The sequence below is a fragment of the Vulpes vulpes genome, chromosome 6, assembly GCF_048418805.1.
Source record: "Vulpes vulpes isolate BD-2025 chromosome 6, VulVul3, whole genome shotgun sequence".
NCBI lineage: Eukaryota > Metazoa > Chordata > Mammalia > Carnivora > Canidae > Vulpes > Vulpes vulpes.
In genome coordinates, this window is record NC_132785.1 from 61,557,619 (window position 1) to 61,577,321 (window position 19,703).

General features: G+C 54.6%; 1 long non-coding RNA gene and 1 other non-coding gene across 2 annotated transcripts; both read left to right on the forward strand.

Annotated features, from left to right (window-relative positions):
- Window positions 1-2,285: 2,285 nt before the first annotated feature.
- LOC112909598 (uncharacterized) lies at window positions 2,286-7,797 on the forward strand. Its single transcript, XR_003233133.2, has 4 exons — window positions 2,286-4,379; window positions 4,531-4,681; window positions 4,865-7,203; window positions 7,508-7,797. It is a non-coding gene; the product is annotated as an uncharacterized lncRNA (long non-coding RNA).
- Window positions 7,798-19,320: 11,523 nt separating this feature from the next.
- LOC112909633 (U6 spliceosomal RNA) lies at window positions 19,321-19,427 on the forward strand. Its single transcript, XR_003233138.1, has one exon. It is a non-coding gene; the product is annotated as a U6 spliceosomal RNA (small nuclear RNA).
- The last annotated feature ends 276 nt before the right edge of the window (window positions 19,428-19,703 follow it).

Here is a 19,703-nt window from a genome sequence, read left to right on the forward strand (position 1 = left end):
GGTTCGCTCCCTCCGCCCCGGCCGAGGTGTGCGCTGGGGGTGACACCCGACACCCCCGCCCCCGGCGAGGTCGGCCCGCGCGCCCCGCCCGCCCCGCCCCGGCTCCGCGCGCCCGGGCCTCGGCGTCCGGCCCGGGGCTTTGTGGCCCGCGGCCCGGCGGCACCAACGACGCGGGCGCGCACGGGGGAGGGAGGGGGCGTGGGCGGGCTGCGGGGGGGGGGGGAGGAGGGGGCGTGGGCGGGCTGGGGGGGAGGGGGCGTGGGCGGGCTGCGGGGGGAGGGGGCGTGGGCGGGCTGCGGGGGGGGAGGAGGGGGCGTGGGCGGGCTGGGGGGGAGGGGGCGTGGGCGGGCTGCGGGGGGAGGGGGCGTGGGCGGGCTGCGGGGGGCGGGGAGGGAGGGGGCGTGGGCGGGCTGCGGGGGGGGGGGTGCGGGGGGGAGGGGGCGTGGGCGGGCTGCGGGGGGGGAGGAGGGGGCGTGGGCGGGCTGGGGGGAGGGGGCGTGGGCGGGCTGCGGGGGGGTGCGGGGGGGGGAGGGGGCGTGGGCGGGCTGCGGGGGGGGTGCGCGGGGGAGGGGGCGTGGGCGGGCTGCCGGCGGTGGGGGGTGGGGGGTGGGGGGGGGTTGCGCGCGGGGCCCTCCCGCCGCCACGCCCCCAGCCCGGCCGCCCCAGGGCCTGGGGCACCGCCGAGTGCTGGAAGTGGCGGGGGAGGGCACCCGGGGGGGGGGCACCCGGGGGGGGCACCCCGCATGGGCGCTCCGGGGGCTGCTCCATCTCCGCGCGCGCCTGTGACCCTGGCGACCCCCCCACGGCCGGGTGGACCCAGTCCTGCTGCTGCCAGAGCCCCTCGGTCCTCTGAGGCCAGGGCTGGGGGGAGTTGGGGGAGACGCGCCCTCCTCTCCGCCCCATCGGGCGGGACACCCGGCAGTCTCCGAGTGAAGCGAAGCGGGTGGAGCCCGCGCCCTGCTGGAATGGAGCGCGTTTGCCGAAGGTCACAGTTAAGAAAGGCTGCCCCTGTGTGGCCCTGTGAGCGTCAGGTCAGCCCGGGTCCCAGTGGGCAGCCAGGAAGCTATGAGCTCGCTTTAGGGGGGGAAGTCCACTTGGATGTTCACATGGTGGCGCACAGAGAGGTTTTGAGCCTTTGGAGTCCAGTGCCATTGCCTGCCCCCCAAAGGGCTCCTTGACACTGTGCACTATGCTGCACACGGCCCAGTGGCCCAGAAAGGTCTTTCGGGGTCACCCTGAATCTTCCGGGTTTCTGAGGGTCAGAGAAGCCTGTCCCAGGTCTCAGCACTACATCTGCACCATCTAGGTGGTCTACACACCCAGGTGGGCCTCTCCCACCAAAGAGAAGGCCGAGGGAAGGTTCCCTGCACCTCTTGGGCACCTGACTGCGGGTCACTGGTGTGTCTCAGATCCTGTTTGGAGGCCAAGCAGAAATAAAGCCACTTCTCCCAGAAATGGGTATCAGAAAGGGAGACAGAACGTGAAGACTCCTAACTCTGGGAAACGAACTATGGGTGGTGGAAGGGGAGGAGGGCGGGGGGTGGGGGTGACTGGGTGGCAGGCACTGAGGTGGGCACTTGACAGGATGAGCACTGGGTGTTATTCTGTATGTTGGCAAATTGAACAGCAATAAAAAATAAATTTATTATTAAAAAAAAAAAGCACTTCTCCCAAAGAAAGTGGCCTGCCTGAATGGAGAGAGAGGTGAATGGACCAAGCAGTCTGGATCCTTCTCAGTCCAAGAGCCCAGGTGCCTCTTATTTCCTGCACAAAGGGAGAGTGGTCAGTCCCAACTAACCGAGTTCCTGGGGCTGCCATTTCCCAAATGCCTGGATTCTGGCTTTAACAGGAGATGCACCGAAGTGAAGGAGTGAAGTTTTTTGTGAACAGGTTTCTGTGACTGTTGCTCATTGGGTTTATTTTTATGAAATACTTCCGATCTGCCACCAATTCTTCCATCCTTGGAGAGACTACGGTGGACGTAAGATCCCAGCTTCTGGAAGCTTGAAAGGAAATGTGATAATAAATCAATGTCCCTGTGGTATATAACACATTGGTGACAGATGCCACACCAATAGAATGAATAAAATGAAATGGGGGTAATCAGGAGAAGCCTGCTAAGGTAGTGACATTAGAAAGTGACATTGGGACAGGGAGCAGGCAAGGGTCCAGCAGGTGTTGGAAGGAGGGTGGGTGGGGATGAGCATTCCAGCACTGGGAGCTGTGTGCGAAGGCCTCCCTCTGCTGGAGTGGGGAGAGGACACGGTGGGTGACTGGATGTTGTTCTCAGGGTTTCCAGCAGGGCCATGGCAGAGGGGACATTAATTTTCCCGTGGTCGTTGTGAGAAAGCTGGGCCAGGGGGGCGCAGGAGATGCTGGGGAGCTGCACACCATGGGCGATGCTGGGCCCCGGGCTGCAGGAGACGCACCTGGCGAGACGCACCTTGCGGGCAGCGGGACAGTAGAGGAATGGCTGTGGTTTGGGTCCAAATTGGTGACTCGGGGGTGCCTCTAGGAAGCTGTGAGCAGGCTTCTGGGCAGGGCTGGGGAGCCAAGGCTAGATTTCTGGACTTGCTGGGTCATCAAAGTAGTGATGACTATTGGAGGAGACAGCGGAGGTAGAGGGTAGAAAGCTGGGGTCACAGCACATAGCAGGAGTTGAGACCCTGGGAGGGACAAGCATGGGTGCAGGACGGCAGGCAGAACCGGGCCAGGGCAGCTCTCAGTCTGGGAAGAGGGAGGGGACTGGGGGAAGAGGAGCTGCCCCAGGTGGAGGGAACCTGGGCACTGCCAGCCTTGCAGCTCCACACAGGCGAGCATGTTTCCCAGAACAGGGATAATACACGGGGTGCGGGTGCCACCAGGGCAGGCTAGAGGAGCCCAGCACACTGGTCTGGGGGTAGCTCCAGACTCCTCAGCAGATGGGCAGCGCTAGAGTCCTGTGGGCTGGAGCAGAGTGAGTAGGAAGGTGAGGGAGAGGAGACAGCTGTACACATCTCTACGTACATACCATAAACACCTCTATGTACATACCCTAGACATTTCTGCATACATACCCTACACCATCTCTACATGCGTACCCTACATGTCTACATCTGTGCCCTATATCTGTCTCTCTGCGTGCATATCCCAAATCAATTATTCTCTCTCTTTATCCCTCCCCACGTACGCAGACACACACACACACACACACACACACACAAACACGTGTGATCCCCCTTTCCCTGGGGAACCCTGCGTGACGTCTGACTTACAGGGCCCTCCCAGGGAGGAGCAGGAGGTGAGGATGCCTGAGAGTGTGGAGGAGGTGGGGTGACGTGATCATTTTCTGACTGGGAAGGTGAGTGGGGTATAGCAGAGGACGTGACAGATGCTGCCAGCCGTGGGATTGGAACTGCACACCGTGAGGCTTGGGTTCCCCCAAACCCGGAGTCTGCACACCACACAGTCTTCCCTGAGGAGCAGGTCAGTCCTCCACGAAATGGGCCTGTGGACGTCCAGGGAACACAGATGTGCTGCCTCCCAACGTGGATGCAGACCAGCCTGGTCCATACCCCTGCGAGCTCAGTAGAAGCAGCACCCAGGCCACACACGTGGCCTGTGGGGTTGGCTAGATGCCAGGATGGCCCAGCTCCCTGTGGCTTGGGAGGCTCCTCAGTAAATGGTCTTCATGGTTCTGGGCATAGTAGAGGTTCCACAAACTCTAGCTCTGCAAACAATCCTAGAAATAACAGTGCCAGATATCATTGTGACTGATTCACGGGCTTCCAGAGGCAGGCATCCCAAATCCATCAGAAGTTGCGTCTCCTGGAAGGGGCTCCATGAGAATCCACTGAGTGAAGGGACTTGGCCTCATGAATTTGGTTACAATGCAAGCCTCCGGGCTGTCATCTATTTTTACGTGCTTTCTTTTTCTTTTGTTGAAGGGAAAAGACTCAGAAGGACCCCCAGACCATGGACAGAACGGACTGCTTGGGGCTCCGAGGAGAACCTGGGGAATGGCCTAGTCGGCATGGGAGAAAGACAGCATCCCTTTCCTGGAACTCGCTGCTGGGTGTGGGGTCAGAAAAACACCACCAGGACCTCAAACCTTAGTTCTGGGGTGCTGCCTGTGAGTGCAGGGGTGCGAATGTGAACCCAGCTGGGTGGCCTGGAGCCTGCCTGTGATTTCAACATTCCAATAACTGGAAAAGCAGATTTTTGTGCTGGTGTTTGAGGGATGGAGCCCAGATGGGGCTGGAACACACGTGATTCAAGAGAAGAAGGGGAAGCACAGGGCGTCCCTCCAGGGTTGGTTCCAGTGGAAGGAGGAACCAAGGAGGAAGAGATGGGTACCAGCCACACTTCTGCAAGTGCTCCCACCATGGAGACCATGACAGGTGGATAGCAGGGTTGAGAAGGGTCCTGGGCTGTCCGGAGGGGAGGGGGTGCTTACGGGGGTACTCACAGTGAAGCCCAGCGAGGGGACCTGGGATGTCACAGGTAAGAGTAAATCATGAAAACATGGGCACACAATGGGCATTCTAACAGCTGCAACAGCCTGAATCCTGAGGCCATGCAGGAGCTCAGCTGGATCCCTCTTCCCTGCCTGTCATCACTCACTGATTTTCACACTAAAGCTCCGGAAGGTTTCACTCAGCAAGGAACCACCCTGGGCTCACAGTTCCTTGGATGTTACTAGGTATGTGTGTGTCCTTCTTTCTAACGTTCCATTGCCAGCCAGGATAGGTGAAAACTGAGATCCAGGAACCTGAGGCTCAGGGAGGGGCACCTAGTCAGGTTGACACAACCAGGTGTTGGGGGGGAGGAAATACATTAACTGGGAGGAGTTTGCTGCTACAATAACGACGGTGTTTCATCACAGGGCCCCAAGGATCTCCTACAGTGTGTCCTGATCATAATCTCAAGGCACAGACGCCAGGCTGGATCCACTCCCGTATGTCCTGATCCCCCTCTCAGAGCACAGCCCCCATCCTGGATCCACTCCATCTGCATCCAGGTGTGCAGTTTCCGGTAATTAGTCCTTTGCCCCTCGTGTCCTTACCTAGTATTTTTTGTCTTCCTAGGGCAGAAAATCTGGCATCTCCCCTTGCTCTGTACGGTACTGAAATGCTGAGATGAAGGGATGTTTCTCTTTGCAGATCTGGTGACCCATCCTCTGTATCACATGCATTAGAGGATAGAACATGTAGTAATATCCATAGCACCATGGCCCCCATTCTGAGTGGATCTTTATCCACTCTCTTCCGTTAGTGCCTTGTGAACCTTTACACTCCTCAGTTTCTGCCACATGTCCTTATGTTTCCATCAGTTCATTCTCCTGCTGCTGAAACACCTGGATTTTGCTCCAGACGTGAGTCCTGAGTTACTCAAGTGCTTTCCTTTCCCTTGTACACACAGTGCACCTGCCTCAGAGATTGACTTATATGATGGCTTCTGGCACTTCCACCTTTGCCACCTCAGGGAAGGCCATCCTAGAGTGTGGTGTGGTTCCTGGGCACATAGGGTCTGTTCCAGTCATAATGTTCAGTGCTATCAATGTGACCTCATTTGGAAGTAGGATCTTTCAGGTGTGCCCAGGTTAAGAAGGGGGTTATGCTGAATGAGTGAGCCCTGAATCTAATGATGCCATACAGGTCGATTACTTGGGGCACCCAGTGGGCTCGGTGGTGGGACCTCCGCCTCCATCTTGGAATCACGGTTCCAGCCCCACGTTGGAAATAGAGATTTTAAGCTAAAATATTTTACGTTCATTTATCTCTTTATTAATCTCTACACCCAGTGTAGGCTTCAACTCACTACCCAATGTGAATAGGTGCTCTTCCAACTCAGCCACACAGGCACCTGCAAACTAACATCTTAGAAAACAAGTCAGTAGTCTGTGTAGACAGACACACAGGTGGAGGTGGGAGGAACCCTGCATGGCTGGTCATCCTCAGGGGTTAGGAAATGAAGAGGAAGGACCTGTCCCTGCCGCCTCCATGTGAGGCCAGTCCTGCTGTGGCCTCTGTTTCCGACTCTGGAGCCTGGGACTCCTGTGCTGGCAGGTAACCCACAGAGTCCAGCACCCAGGACACTGGCCCAGCCCAGAAGGACCCCCCCACCCCAGCACTCAGGACACTGGCCCAGCCTGGAAGGACCACCCCCCCATACACACACTATTCTCTTGCGGTTATAAGATTATATGCAGAGTCCTGTTCGCAGTCTTATTTTTTAATGACACTGAAAATTTATTTGAGAAAGTTTGAGATGAGCACGGGGAGAGGGAGAGGGAGAGTCCTAGCAGCCCCGCCCGGCCCGCCCCGAGCGCAGCCCCCACAGCGCCCGCTCACCGCCCCTTGTCTGTAATCAAGGCTCTCCGTAAGCAAGGCCCTCGGAAGGGTCCTGTCCGAGGTCACGCGGGCTCGCTCCGCTGCCGTCTTCCTCCCGGGGCGCACCTGCCTCGGGCTGCCCACCCTGGCTCCGGCCCCTGCGCCTGCCTGCAGAGCCACCTTGGCCCGCCGGGGCACGGCCCGCGTAGCTGCTCCCTCGCGTGTGCAGGGATTCCGAGCCGTTGGCGGGTCAGCTGGGGGGGACCCGAAACCCTCAGATGCGAGGACAAGGCTGCCGCCGTGGACGGAGGGACGGAGGGACGGTGAGGGACAGCGTGCAGGTCAGCCGACCGGGGGTGGTCTATTTGCTGCAGATGGGGGCGCTGCGCTTTCCGGGAGGCCCCACCCCGGGAGGGGTTCAAGCCGAGGGAAGGAAGCCTGCAGTCAGGAGGGTCCCCGAGCACCCTGAGGGGCCCTCCCGGGCAGTCCATGGCTCGGCCCCGGCAGCTTCAGGCGTCCCTCTGCCACCTGCCTGCAGTAACGGTTCCTCCCGCGCACCCTCCCTCCCCCCACCCCCGCGGCATTAGTCGCCTCATGGGGGTGCTCAAGAGCTCACGGGGTGGGAGGGGCTACTTGCAGGCTTACACAGAGCTGAGGTCTCCCAAACACACGTGCTGTTTGGACGCGGGTAAGAGCATGGACTCGTCTGCGCAGGTCAGCGTTTCCTGGGCCTTGTTGCCTGCCCCCCCTTCCTGTGCGGGAAGAAGGTAACCTGCTGCAGGCCAGGATTCTCTCCACCAGCACCGCCTCTCAGGCCTCCGGGAGCAGCTTCTCAAACACACCTGGTCTGGTGGGCATCCAGGGTCATCTCCGCACTGTCCCACTTTGGCAGGTACCGTGTGGAGCCCACTGGACATGCCTGGTCACCCCCCAGGCACCCAATGAGCTGCCCCTTGGTGATGTCACAGTATGCCCGCCTGCCTTCTGCAAGAATCCCCCGCCAGCCTAACTTTCTACCCACCGCCTCCCACCTGGCTCCTTGGCTATAAATTCCTGCTTTCTGTTGTATTCAGACTAGGGCCAATCTCCCTCCTCACCCCCCACTGCAAGACCCCATTGCCTCGTCCCTACACCTGTCCTAATAGTCCCATGAGTAGACTTGTATTAACAAGTGTCCTCAATTTTTTCTTTAATAGGGGTATGTGATATAGGAAAAGACATCAGGGTTTGGAGCCGAGAGCCAAGAATGAATTCTTGAGGCGTCTTTGCTGCAAAAAGGTGGTTTTATTAAGGCCCGGGGACAGGACCTGTGGGCAGAGAGCTGTACTGGGGTCAGGAGGAGTGCCTGGTTATAGACTCTCAGGTCGGGAGGGGTCAGGGAGAGCGTGGGTCTCTAAGGAATTTGGAAGCACAGTCTCCAGGACCCTGAGGGGCCAGCTGCTGTTGGGAAAGGTCACTAATAAAACCCGAGTCATGAGTCCCTTCAGCTGTGTATCGGTGGGCCATGTGCTTGGGGGACGATGTTGGGGTTGAGACATAAAGGAAGTTTCCAAGGGAATGTTTGTTTATATGTTAGAGCAGACTCACAGGGTCCTGGGGGTCGGGCTCAGATTGCCTGTTGCCCTCAGCAGAATGTCCACATGGAGGCAGCTGGGTCTCTGAAGGAGGTTCCCTCCACCCAGTTCAAGGACGCGTCGATGGGTGGTGGGCGCTCAGCAACTTTAACAATTTCCCTCGGGCCTTCAGTTCCTTCAGTTTAGCAGCCATGCATCTTTTAACCAGGTGGGGTGTCAATGAAGGCTTCTTGTAAGGCTGAGAGGATCCTGACAAGTATCCTTCAGTTAGCACTTCGGGAAGGCCAGGAAGAAGGGGGGCGTTGCTGGCACGACAAGGAAACAGGTTGTGGAGACAACTGCCACTCCACTGTCGTCGAATCCAGTAGTCACCCAAGGGGGCCCCCGTACTTCTCAGCCACCAACAGGTTGTGCAAAGGCCACGTCAGGTGAAAACTCACCTCTGGGCAATGTGTAGGAAGCAAGACCTCGCAGGCCTGTCATAGCAACTCTCTGTGAAGCCTGCACTGCAGGCTCAGCTCACCCAAAATACTAAGAGCTAGAATTCTGCTCCTGTAAGGTGGCCAGGTTCCTGCGCTGGCCACACCACTGGCCCTAAGGGGACTCCCAGGCTGTAGCAGGAGGGGCAGCAGCAGCAAGTGTCAGGGACTGGCGGGGGGGTGGGGGTGGGGGGGTGGGGGCACAGCCTTCTTCCATGATTCCCTGGGGTGCAGTGCTCCTTTGCATTCTTATTGTTTTCCTTGCGGAAGGTTAGGATTTACTTGTATCCTTCACATCACACACACACACACACACACACACACACACCCTGCATGTCCCAGGATCAGTTTTGTACACCCATGACGCTTTAATTTCCTTAAAAAGTTGTATTTTTTAATTTGCCGCTTCTACTGACACAGAGTGAACGCCATGATAAATCCTCACAGATTATCCAAGTATCAACGTCCTGAATTGTGGAAACCAAGGCCCAGAAAACTTAAGGAGCCCCAGGGCATTCGAGGAATTTCTGGGGGCACATCATGGACTTGATTTCTCCAGGACTGCAGCCAGCTGGTCTCTGGAATTCCAGAACCTTCCCTGTGTGGGCAGCTGGACCCCCCCATGACCTTCTTCCCTACCCCCCTCTGCACGGGAGGCCTGGCTTCACGCACTTTCTCTTCCCTGCACCCCCTTTCAGCCGGGCCCTGCCTGGGCTCTGGGAATTTCAGGGGGCGGCCCTGCCATGTGCGCAAGGCCATGTGCCTCTCTGACCCCAGAGGGCAGCTGGGCAGGGAGGTGGGGTGGGCGGGCCTGGGGAGGTGGTCCTAGAACCAGACCCTGTCCTACACTCCCCCCCCCCCCCCCCATGTCACCCTGGGAAGGAGGCCTCATCCCACTGGGCCGGGGGAGCCGGTGCCACTCTCGTTTCTGGTCTCCCACAGGCTGTTCCAGGGGGACTCAGGCACATGGCTGTGCACTGCTGCACCTCCCACTGTCACCACCAGTCTCCGAGTCTAGTCTGGGCACCTGGCAGTGAGAAGGGCTAGCTCAGGCTCCAGCAGCACCCTCAGAGTGGTGGCCTCAGGAGTCCCAGGCGGCTCCGGCCCTCCCCAGACAGGAGTGGGAGAGGCTTCGGGGATGCACGATCATGTCCACAACGTCAGGCAGGTGTGTGAGATACCAGTCAAACCGAATTTCCTGCCCTCCCCATGGCTGGGGAGGAAAGCTATTTCGAAGGATTTTCTGCGCAAATAATTTTCCTAGGGACTGTCCTTGGAGGAGGCAGCTAGAATGTCCCCGGCTCTCCATGGTTTGGACGCGCACCATTGGTGGCAATTAGTCTGGAGAGCAAAAGGCACAGAGGTGCGCAGTCATCCCGCGCCCTGGTGGCTGCGCCCAGGAGGTTCCCCTAGTTGGCAAAGGCGCCCAGGTGTTCAGGGCAGAGAACCATGGCCGCAGGGACCATTGCCCACAGGTGTGAACTTCCGGCTGCTTTAACTGCAATTGCTCCCCGGTTCTGCTCACGTGGGGGCACTGAGGCTTTCCCTCTGCCCCTCTTCCAGAAACGTCACCACACCCAAAAAGCCACCCAAATACCTCATATGGGAGCTAGAGGAGTCCGGGCTTTGTTCAGGTCCCAAGCAGGGCCTTGGAGGGAGGACTATGTCAAGGATTTTGTTGTGTCCTTCAGCTTCTGGAACAAGAGACATAGCCGTGATGATGGAGGGACTGCTTTCTCTCATTGCTGTGTGTGTGTGTGTGTGGGGGGGGTGTCCCTGGAATTTGTTCTCCTGCTATGTGTGCATGCCCTTGCAGACAAACACCATGTTTTTTGTTTTGTTTTTGTTTTTGTTTTTAATAACATTTATTTTTTATTGGTGTTCAATTTGCCAACATACAGAATAACACCCAGTGCTCATCCCATCAAATGCCCCCCTCAGTGCCCGTCACCCATTCACCCCCACCCCCCGCCCTCCTCCCCTTCCATCACCCCTAGTTCCTTTCCCAGAGTTAGGAGTCTTCATGTTCTGTCTCCCTTCCTGATATTTCCTACCCATTTCTTCTCCCTTCCCTTATATTCCCTTTCACTATTATTTATATTCCCCAAATGAATGAGAACATATAATGTTTGTCCTTCTCCGATTGCTTTCAGTTTAAGCAAGTGTGGAAGACAGAAGCCACACTTCTGTGCTCCTCCCCAGCGGTCTACGCGGAGTGTCCCCCAATCCTGTGTCCTGAAGAAGTGGACTGCTGACCCTCCTCAGACCCTCCTGACGGGCAGCGCTGGGAGAGGCTGTCTCCATTCTACCACCCACCACCAGGCAAGCCTCAAAATGCAGGTGCATGTGCTCCCAGGCCTAGGCTGACGTCTGTGCCCTACCCGGTGCCAGCAGGGGGTGGAGTGCGTTAATTCAGCAGCTCCATAGGAGGTGCAGCTCTTACTGCTCCTACTCCACCACGTGCTCTTCTAAAATTAAGTTGGCAAAATAAATTAAATTAAATTAAATTAAATTAAATTAAAATAAAGTTGGCTTGCTGGACAACTGAAAAACTTAGGAGAAGAAAACAGTTTTCTGTGCACACCACCCCCCAGGGGAGATCCTCTGGAGCCTCTCTGGGCCTACCTTAGCCTGTCACCAAGGTCTGACTGCCCTACAGTGTTGGGGGCAGAGGGGACCCCAAGGAGCTGGCGCAACCCCCTGTGTCCATGGGTCATGGACAGGGCCTGAGTACTCTGAGTGTTGGGCAGAGGGTACCCCGAAGAGGTCAGGGCACCAGGATGCTGCGGGCCGACCCAGGCGCAACTCACTGTGCCCCATGGGTCAGGTGTGTGGTCTCCGTGTCGTGCAGACGGGGCAAGCGGGGCTAGGGGGGTGGTGGTGGTGGTGGAATGGGACCTGCATGGAGTAACGAGCTGGGGAAGGTTTTATTGTATTTCTCATACAAATGGTGGAGTCAAGCATCTCCCTAGTGACACCTCTGGACTCAAACAAAAGTCTATCCCTTGTGCCTGAGTTTAGTGGAGGTAACACTGTCTACCGTGTATGACTTCATTGTGACCAGCAGGGAGTGGAGATAGTACCTGAGGAGCTGGGTGTTTGGTTTCAAAACAGGCTGTTTCCCAGCCCACCAGCTAGAGAATGATGTGGAGATGTCACACTGCGGACCTGGGGGGCTGCTGCCTTCACAGTGCCCATATGATTCCTCAGATCTGAGAGGCCAGGTGCCCCAGGGTCCCCAAGCTCCGAAGTCCCTGAGCTCCAGTGTCCCTGAGCTCCAGGGTCCCTGAGCTCCAGTGTCTCCAAGCTCCAGTGTCCCTGAGCTCCAGGTTCCATGAGCTCCAGGGTCTCCAAGCTCCAGTGTCTCCAGCTCCAGAGTCTGGGCCGGGTGCTCAAGCCCTCCACCCCACACCCCCAGAGTGCATGGGATCACCTAGCTGTGGGCCCTCAAATACAGGCCCCTTGACAAAAAAGGGAGACCTTATTACACAACTGAAGATCCTTTGAAGGGCTGGCAGGTATAGTGACTATGAGCTCTGAGACAAACTCCTACTGCAGCATGGGGTTTAGAGAGGGATGGTTTGGGGGAGATTAGCACCTGGGCCACTACCTCGTGGTGTGATCTTGAAGGTGCTATTGACCTTCTCTGCAGTAGCATCTGCTCCTTTGTTAAGTGACAGTACTAGTGCTTCTGACCCAATAGAGCTATTGTAGGAATGACACAGTTAATAAGCGTGCTGTATGACACAACACACAATCTTGGAGACCTCAGCATGGTGCCTGGTACAGTGTGTATGACTGTGTGTGTACTCCAGTAGAGTTGGTATAGAGCAGGGAGCCTGATGAGGGATTCAGTCCCAGGACCTGGGATCACGACCTGACTGAAGGCAGACCTGCACCACTGAGCCTCCGAGGCACCCCAGAAAACAGAATGTGGTCTCCCGTAGGCCCAGAGCCCCTACTTACGCGCAGCAGGCATTGTGGTGCATGCTGGGATGTTTGGCCTGGGCCTGGGTGTCCCCACTGGCAGAATGGACATGTTGGGCCTTCATGGCACATGCCACAAAGGATAGCTGTGCGAGTGTGGAGATAAATACACAGTTGGTCTTTGTCTCTGGCTCCCTCCCCACCACACACACACAGAATTTCTAAAACGCTTGGAATTTACAGCGTGACATGGTCAGAGGAGCACCTTTTAAACATAGGTGAGTTTAGGGACGCTTGGGTGGCTCAGTGGTTGAGTGTCTGTCTGCCTTTGGCTCAGGGTGTGACCCCAGGGTCCTGGGATCGAGTCCCACATTGGGTTCCCTGCAGCGAGCCTGCTTCTCCCTCTGCCTGTGTCTCTGCTTCTCTCTGTGTCTCTTGTGAGTAAATAAATAAAATCTTTAAAACCATAGGTGGAGTTTAAAGCTCATGAGGTGACTCTAGGTGGGGCCTGGGTTGGGGGCTGGTGGGTGGAAGAACAGATCACATGACCAGGCCTCCAGAGTGGGGACGTGGACCTCCAGCACCAGAGATTGGTGGTTGAGTCCTTCATGTCCTGGGACCTCCACAAGCAGGGTGCATCAGGGGCGCTCATCCCCATGCGGGGGCTTGTCCAACACTGTGCCCCAGAGACCCCAGCTCCCACCAATGCCGAGAGCATCCACATGTTCATGGGGGGCGGGCATGAGCATTCCTGTCATGGGCATGAGGCTCGGCTCATCCAGGTCTTGATCTCCCACGAGGCCACAGGCAGCCCCTGAAGACCTGTGGGTGAGGCCATCCCCACTCTGCCTCCCTGGGCATATGGCAGTTTCTCAGGACTTCCTGGGCTGGTGGGAGCTTTGGCTCTGCTGGGAGTGGGCACAGAGCATGCATCTGCTGTACCCACCCCTGGTCTCCTCTGGGGAGTCTGTCTTCGCAGGGTGTGGGATGAGAGCTGTAGGGTGCACACTGCCAGATGCTCTATTTGTCCTATATCGGTGGTCAGATATGGGAACCTCAGCATGGCTCCTGCGTCTTTCCCAGCCTAGTCAGTCCAGCCTGGCCTGTCCCATGTGCACACGTCCAGGGGGGCGCCCCGAAGTGAGTGCTGGGCTGTGTGTGTGTTTCCAGCTGTTCTCAAGGACGGAGGAGTCTCCCTAGATCCAGGCTCTGCCTCCAAACATACCATTCCTCTTAAAATGCCACTACTGTCCACTCCCAGCCACACCCCTGCCCTCACTTTGGACATGGCACGGTGCACTAAAAGGCAGGGGGTGGCAGCGTGTGATGACTTAATAGGGCTGCCGTAACAGAATACGGTAGACTGGGGGGCTTAAACCATGGGAAATCATGTTTTCACAGTTCTGGAGGCTGGAGGTTGAGCTCACGGTGTGGGCAGGGTTAGCTTCTCCTGGGGCCTCTGTCCTCGGCTTGTTGATGGCCATCCTTCTGTGTGTATGTGTATGTGGTGGTGGTGGTGTGTGTGTGTGTGTGTCCTAATGTCTTCTTATAAGGTCATCAGTCCTATCGGATCAGGGCCAGTTCAAATGACCTAATTTAACTGTAGTTACTTCTCCGAAGACCTTACCTCCAAAAAGGGTCACAGCCCAGGTCCTGGGGATTAGGACTTCAACCCAGGAATTTGGAACAGCACCGGGTCCAAGAAGGAAATCCTGGGATGCCTGGGTGGCTCAGCGGTTGAGCGTCTGCCTTCGGCTCAGGACGTGATCCTGGGGTCCTGGGATCAAGTTCCACATCAGGCTCCCTGGAGGGAGCCTGCTTCTCCCTCTTCCTATGTCTCTGCTCTTTCTGTGTGTCTCTCATGAATAAGTAAATAAAATCTTTGAAAAAGAAAAAAAGGAAAGAATAAAGCGGAGACATGTGTCCGTCTGGATACTGAAGCGTTTTAGAAAGCAGAGCTAGCACACAGGCGGGATGAGAAAAACACATCTTGATGTATAGGCAGTGATATATATGTCGTATCTTCTCCATCCATTACCTGTGGATGGGCACTCAGCTTGTAGCCACATCATGGCTGCAGTGAACCTGGGAGTGCAGACATCTGTTCACCATCAATTTCATTTCCTTTTGATATATACCCAAAGGTGGAATTGCAAGGTCACATGCCAGTTCTATTTTTAGTTTCTGAGGAACTTCCCTGCTGTGTTCCCTCCTGGATGTACTGATGTCCACTTCCACCACACTGTGCAAGGGTAACCAATTTCTTAACGCTGTAAAATCTCCACTCCCTCTGCCTTTTTTAGTCTTTCTTCTTCTTTTTTTTTTAATGGAAAGTCTATTAAAGATTTTATTTCTTTATTTGAGAGAGAGACAGAGCACAAGAGAGCATGGGGAGAGGTGGACGGAGGGAGAGAGGGAAGCAAACTCCCCCAGGATCAGTGGGAAGGTCAGGGGTAAGGGGGTGAGGGCTTGATCCCAGGACCCCGAAATCTCGACCTGAGCTGCAGGCAGTTGCATCACCGATGGAGCCAGCCAGCCACGTGCCCTCATTAGTGGTCTTCTGATTAGTGGGTTTGTGGGTACTTAAGACATTTGCATCTCTATTCCTCTCATCTGCCTTAGAACTTGAGTCCCGGTGATACCACAATGTTCACAGTAGCAATATCCACAACAGCCACACTGTGGAAGGAGCCTCGATGTTCATCGACAGATGAATGGATAAAGAAGATGTGGTCTGTATATATAATGGAATATTACTCAGCCATTAGAAAGGACGAACACCCACCATTTACATCAACGTGGATGGAACTGGAGAGAATTATGCTGAGTGAAGTGAGTCAATCAGAGAAGGACGATCATATGGTTTCACTCATATGTGGAAAATAAAAAATAGTGAAAGGGATTATAAGGGAAAGGAGGGGAACTGACTGGGAAAAATTAGAAAGGGAGACAAACCAAGAGAGCCTCCTAACTCTGGAAAACAAACAAAGGGTGAGGAAGGGGAGGTGGGTGAGGGGTTGGGGTAACTGGGTGATGGGCTCTGAGGAGGGCACTTGACAGGATGAGCACTGGGTGTTATATGCTGGCAAATTGAATCGAAATAAAAACAAATGTAAAATAAAATAAAATAAAATAAAATAAAATAAAATAAAATAAAATAAAATAAAATAAAAAACAAACAAAAGGACCTTGAGTCCTCGAGCAGAGAGGAGGACACGGGGCTCAGCAGGAGGCCACAGGGCTAAGCAGCGCTGACACAGTGGAGAGGCAGGGAGATGCAGAGGCACAAAGCATGCAGATTTGCAGAAACCCCACTTCGTCCTGTGGGTCCCAGAGCTGCAGCTGTGCCCCCTGCAATAACCTCCTTGATAATGGTTTGGAGACAAAACCTCCTCTGCTTGCTGGTTGACTGGAACTGCATGACCTAAACCCCTAACCACCACTGAATTAAGACAACCCAAACAAACCCAGCAGGCATATTTTTCATCCCTAGAGTGCATCGCGTAGAGTTTCCACGTGAAAGATAGTTCGGTGGCCACAAGCAGCTGGTGTGTGCCATGCCCTGCAGCAGCCACCCACTGTTCTCACACCCACAGCAACATCTGAACCCATTTTCCCGAATTCCAGGTCCATTTCTCTGAACAGAAAATGGACCATCTTTGTGGGATGACTCAGGCAACTTCTTTTCGTCTGGTCCTCCCTAATATATGCTCCAGATTCTTCTATAAAGTTCCAACAAAAATTTTGATTGTTTTTTACATAGGTCAGGGATAACAGGGTAATGCGTAACAGTGTGGTTAGGAGGTGAAGGCAGCAGGCGATGACTCGGGAGACATGCACTATAGATGTATACCTTTGGTTCCTAAATGTGGCCCAGAGCCTGGGGAGTCCTGGCAGCCTGTAGGGGGATCTGCAAGGTTAAAACTTCTTTCATGGTAGGGGTGCCTGGGTGGCTTAGTGGGTGAAGCGCCTGACTCTGGGTTTGAGCTCAGGTCATGACCTTAGGGTGGTGGGATGGAGCCCTAAGGCTTGGGTCTGTGTTCAGTGTAGACTCTGCTTCAGATTCTTTCTCTCCATCCTTCTCACTCTTGTTCTCTCTTAAATAAATACACAGAATCTTAAAAATATACTTGAAAAACCCTATTTTCATAATAGTATTTTTCACTCTCAGAAGGGTGCCAGGGAATTTCGGGTTGCTATATGATGTAGGATGTTGCGACACTGGATACAGAGAGAGCTGTGAAACTTCAGCTGTTTTCCCATCCGTCACACCTTCAGCAGATACGCAAAATGCAAAACAGTGTTACTCCCCTTATGAGACATTGGTTTGTTTTGGGAAACTTCTTTTTAAGAAAACTGCATTACTTAGGTTCACATGTGTATTATTGTTTTAGAACACATTAATGATTATGTGACATTTTTCTCCTTCCTAATTTATGGCACCAGAAATCCTGATGGACAAGATCCTTACACGAAAGCCCCCGGGGTGCACATTTCTGAGCGTGTAAAGGGGCCTTGTGTCCCAGTCTGCTGAGAACTGCTGCCCCAAGCGAGCCAACCTCTCCAACCTCTCCAACCTCTCATCCTTCCCGCGTCGCGGTTACACAGAGAGGCTTAGATTGGATGGTTCCCAACGTCCCTGTATTTCTGGGCGCTTGAAGGCGACGTCCCTAGGCCTGCAGGCTTGCAGTGGCCTCCTGGTGTCTGGGTGTCGGTGGGCACGACGAGGAGGTGGGTTGCGGGCCGGAGGCCCCCAGCCCCGTGCGGCTCCGCCGGCTGTGGCTTCCCCGTGCGCGTTATGGTTTGTTGTGGTTGTTGTTGCGCTCGGTTAGGAGGAACCGGGCGGGGGCCAGCGTGTCCCACAGCTGACCTCCATCCAGATCTAGGAGGACGGGGAGCCCAGGAAGGCACCGCCGGGGGTAGGTCGCAGGCTGGAGACGGCGTGGAGAAGTCAGGAGCCCCGCAGGTGCTCGTCGGGGCGCACGGAGGTCCAGCGCAGGACGCGCCTGGTGCTGCCCCCGCAGTCCTGTACGCCCGCCTGCGGGCAGCTCCCCCGAGACCCAGCACCTTCCTGGGGCATCTGGCTCCTGCCCTGCGTCCCCGCGGCTTCCAGACCACGAGGGCTCTTTCCTTGGTAAGGCCTCTGCCAGCCCCTCCTCCCTCCTCCAACACCCCTCACCCCCCCATACCCTGTTTCTCTCTTTGTCTCCGTCTCTCCCTCGGGGTGAGGCTGGGAGGTGCACGCCCCAGACAGCCGGACAGCCCGGAGCCCTACAGGCGGCAGTGGGGAGCATCTGGTCCACCCCTGCTGGACCAGGAGCGCAGAGGGCACCTGACCCAGGCAGCCGCGGCTGGCTTTGCTTAGAGTCCTGGGAGGGAGGGAGGCCTACAGAGACAGAGACAGGGACAGAGACAGAGACAGAGACAGACGCCAGGGACCGGCTCAGCCTGCTGCCTTTGACCCCCGTGCGAGATGGGGCTGCACTCAGGTTCTGGAAAGGAGAAATGCCCGCAATGTGGGCAGGAAAAGTATTGCAACAGCGGTGTCAGGCCACTTCTATTTTTTTGTCCTCCCCCCCCCCCCCACTTTTTTTTTGTAATTTGAGAATCCCAGTGCATTAAAAGAAAGGAGAAGAAATGACAAAGCAGGGTTACAAAACTGGGGTGTTTTAACGGATTACCTGGAATAGGCCCGAATTTACGTTTATTCAAGGTCCTTGGCAGGAATATTTTATCTCTATATGCACAAAAAGAAGACAGCCATGGGGCTCTCTGCTCTGGGCAGAATGTACAGTTCTGTTTCCCAGCACAGTAATCTCACTTTGGAGTCCAGATGAACTCGACACCGTGTTAATGAGGCGCCTGAGCAGCAGTTCTAGGGGGCAAAATCTTCTGATACCTGTTGTAGTGGTAAGGAAGCATTGGCAGGACTGTCATCACAGGCCCTGGCAGTAGGAGGCAGAGCTCCTGCTCAACTCTGGATACAGCAAAGAGGGCTGGGGGCCAGCCCTGAGAGCAGGGAGGGTGGCCCAGCTGGGCTGAGTGAGCTCCCCAAACCCACCTAACAGGATTCCAGCTGAAGACCCCTGGGGGCTTAGCCTTCCAGGAGGTGCTGAGAAACCTACTCAGATCCAGGGTGACCACAGAGCCAGCCAGGATGACTTAGGATTCTTGCTGGCCAGGCAGCCAGATTTCAGGGTTTCAGGGCTCAAAGGAACCCAAGTGAAGTCTAGTCAAGGTGAGACACTTTGTCACTGGTCAACATTACCTGAAAAGCTGGTGTTTTTGTTTTTGCTTTTAAAAAATCTCCTACCATACTTAGAAATACCTTGCAATGATATATTGTGTTTTGAGCAAAAAATTTGCAGAAATATGAAAAAAAACTAGAATGCTGTATTGTAGGTAATATGGCCTGGAAATAGGCCTGTGCTTAAAATTATGTGTGTGAAATATATATATGTCTATCCACACTTTTATTTTTATTTTTTTTAAGATTTTATTTATTCACGAGAGACACAGAGAGAGGCTGAGACACAGGCAGAGGGAGAAGCAGGCTCCTTGTAGTGAGTCCGATGGGGGAGACTCGATCCCAGGACCCTGGGATCACGCCCTGAGCTGAAGGCAGACACTTAACCGCTGAGCCAACTGCTCAGGCAACTGCTGAGCATTAAAAGTGCACTTTTAATTTTACTTTTATGTCTATTATTTTTTCCAGCTTTCTTGAGGTGTAGAACACATATGACAATGTAACGTCATGTAAATTTAAGGAGTACAAATTGTTGCCTGGATACATTTACATGTCACAAAATGGTCACCACCACAGTCTTTGCTAACACCTCCGTCACAGCACAGCATTACCATTTCTTTTCTTGGTGAGAATAGTTAAGATCTGTTTTTGCAGCTTTCAAATATGTAATATGGTATTACTGACTATAATCCTTGTGTGCTGTTGGTGGAAACATAAATTGTTCCAATGACTTTGGAAAAAAGAATGGAGGTTTCTCAAAGAATTAAAAATAGTATGACCACGCACTCACTTCAGCAGCACATACACTAAAACTGAAATAATGTAGAGAAGATTAGCATGGTCCCTGTGCAAAGACGACACACGAATTTGTGAAGCAGTGCATAGTTTTAGAGAAATTCTCACTCCAGTTAATTCATATATTACTTGACATTTACATGTTTCAGGGTTGGGATAAGTCAAACTCCGTTGGTCCATGTGGCCTCATGTCCCAGCACCACATCAAACATCAGGGCTATCTTTTAAGCATGAAAAAAGTAAAATAAAATGACCATATCATCTCGCTATCTCACTTCTGGGTATATATCCATGAAAACATGTTATCGAAGCAATATCTTCACCTCCATGGAGCATTTCATATTAGCCAAGATATGGAAACAACTCAAGT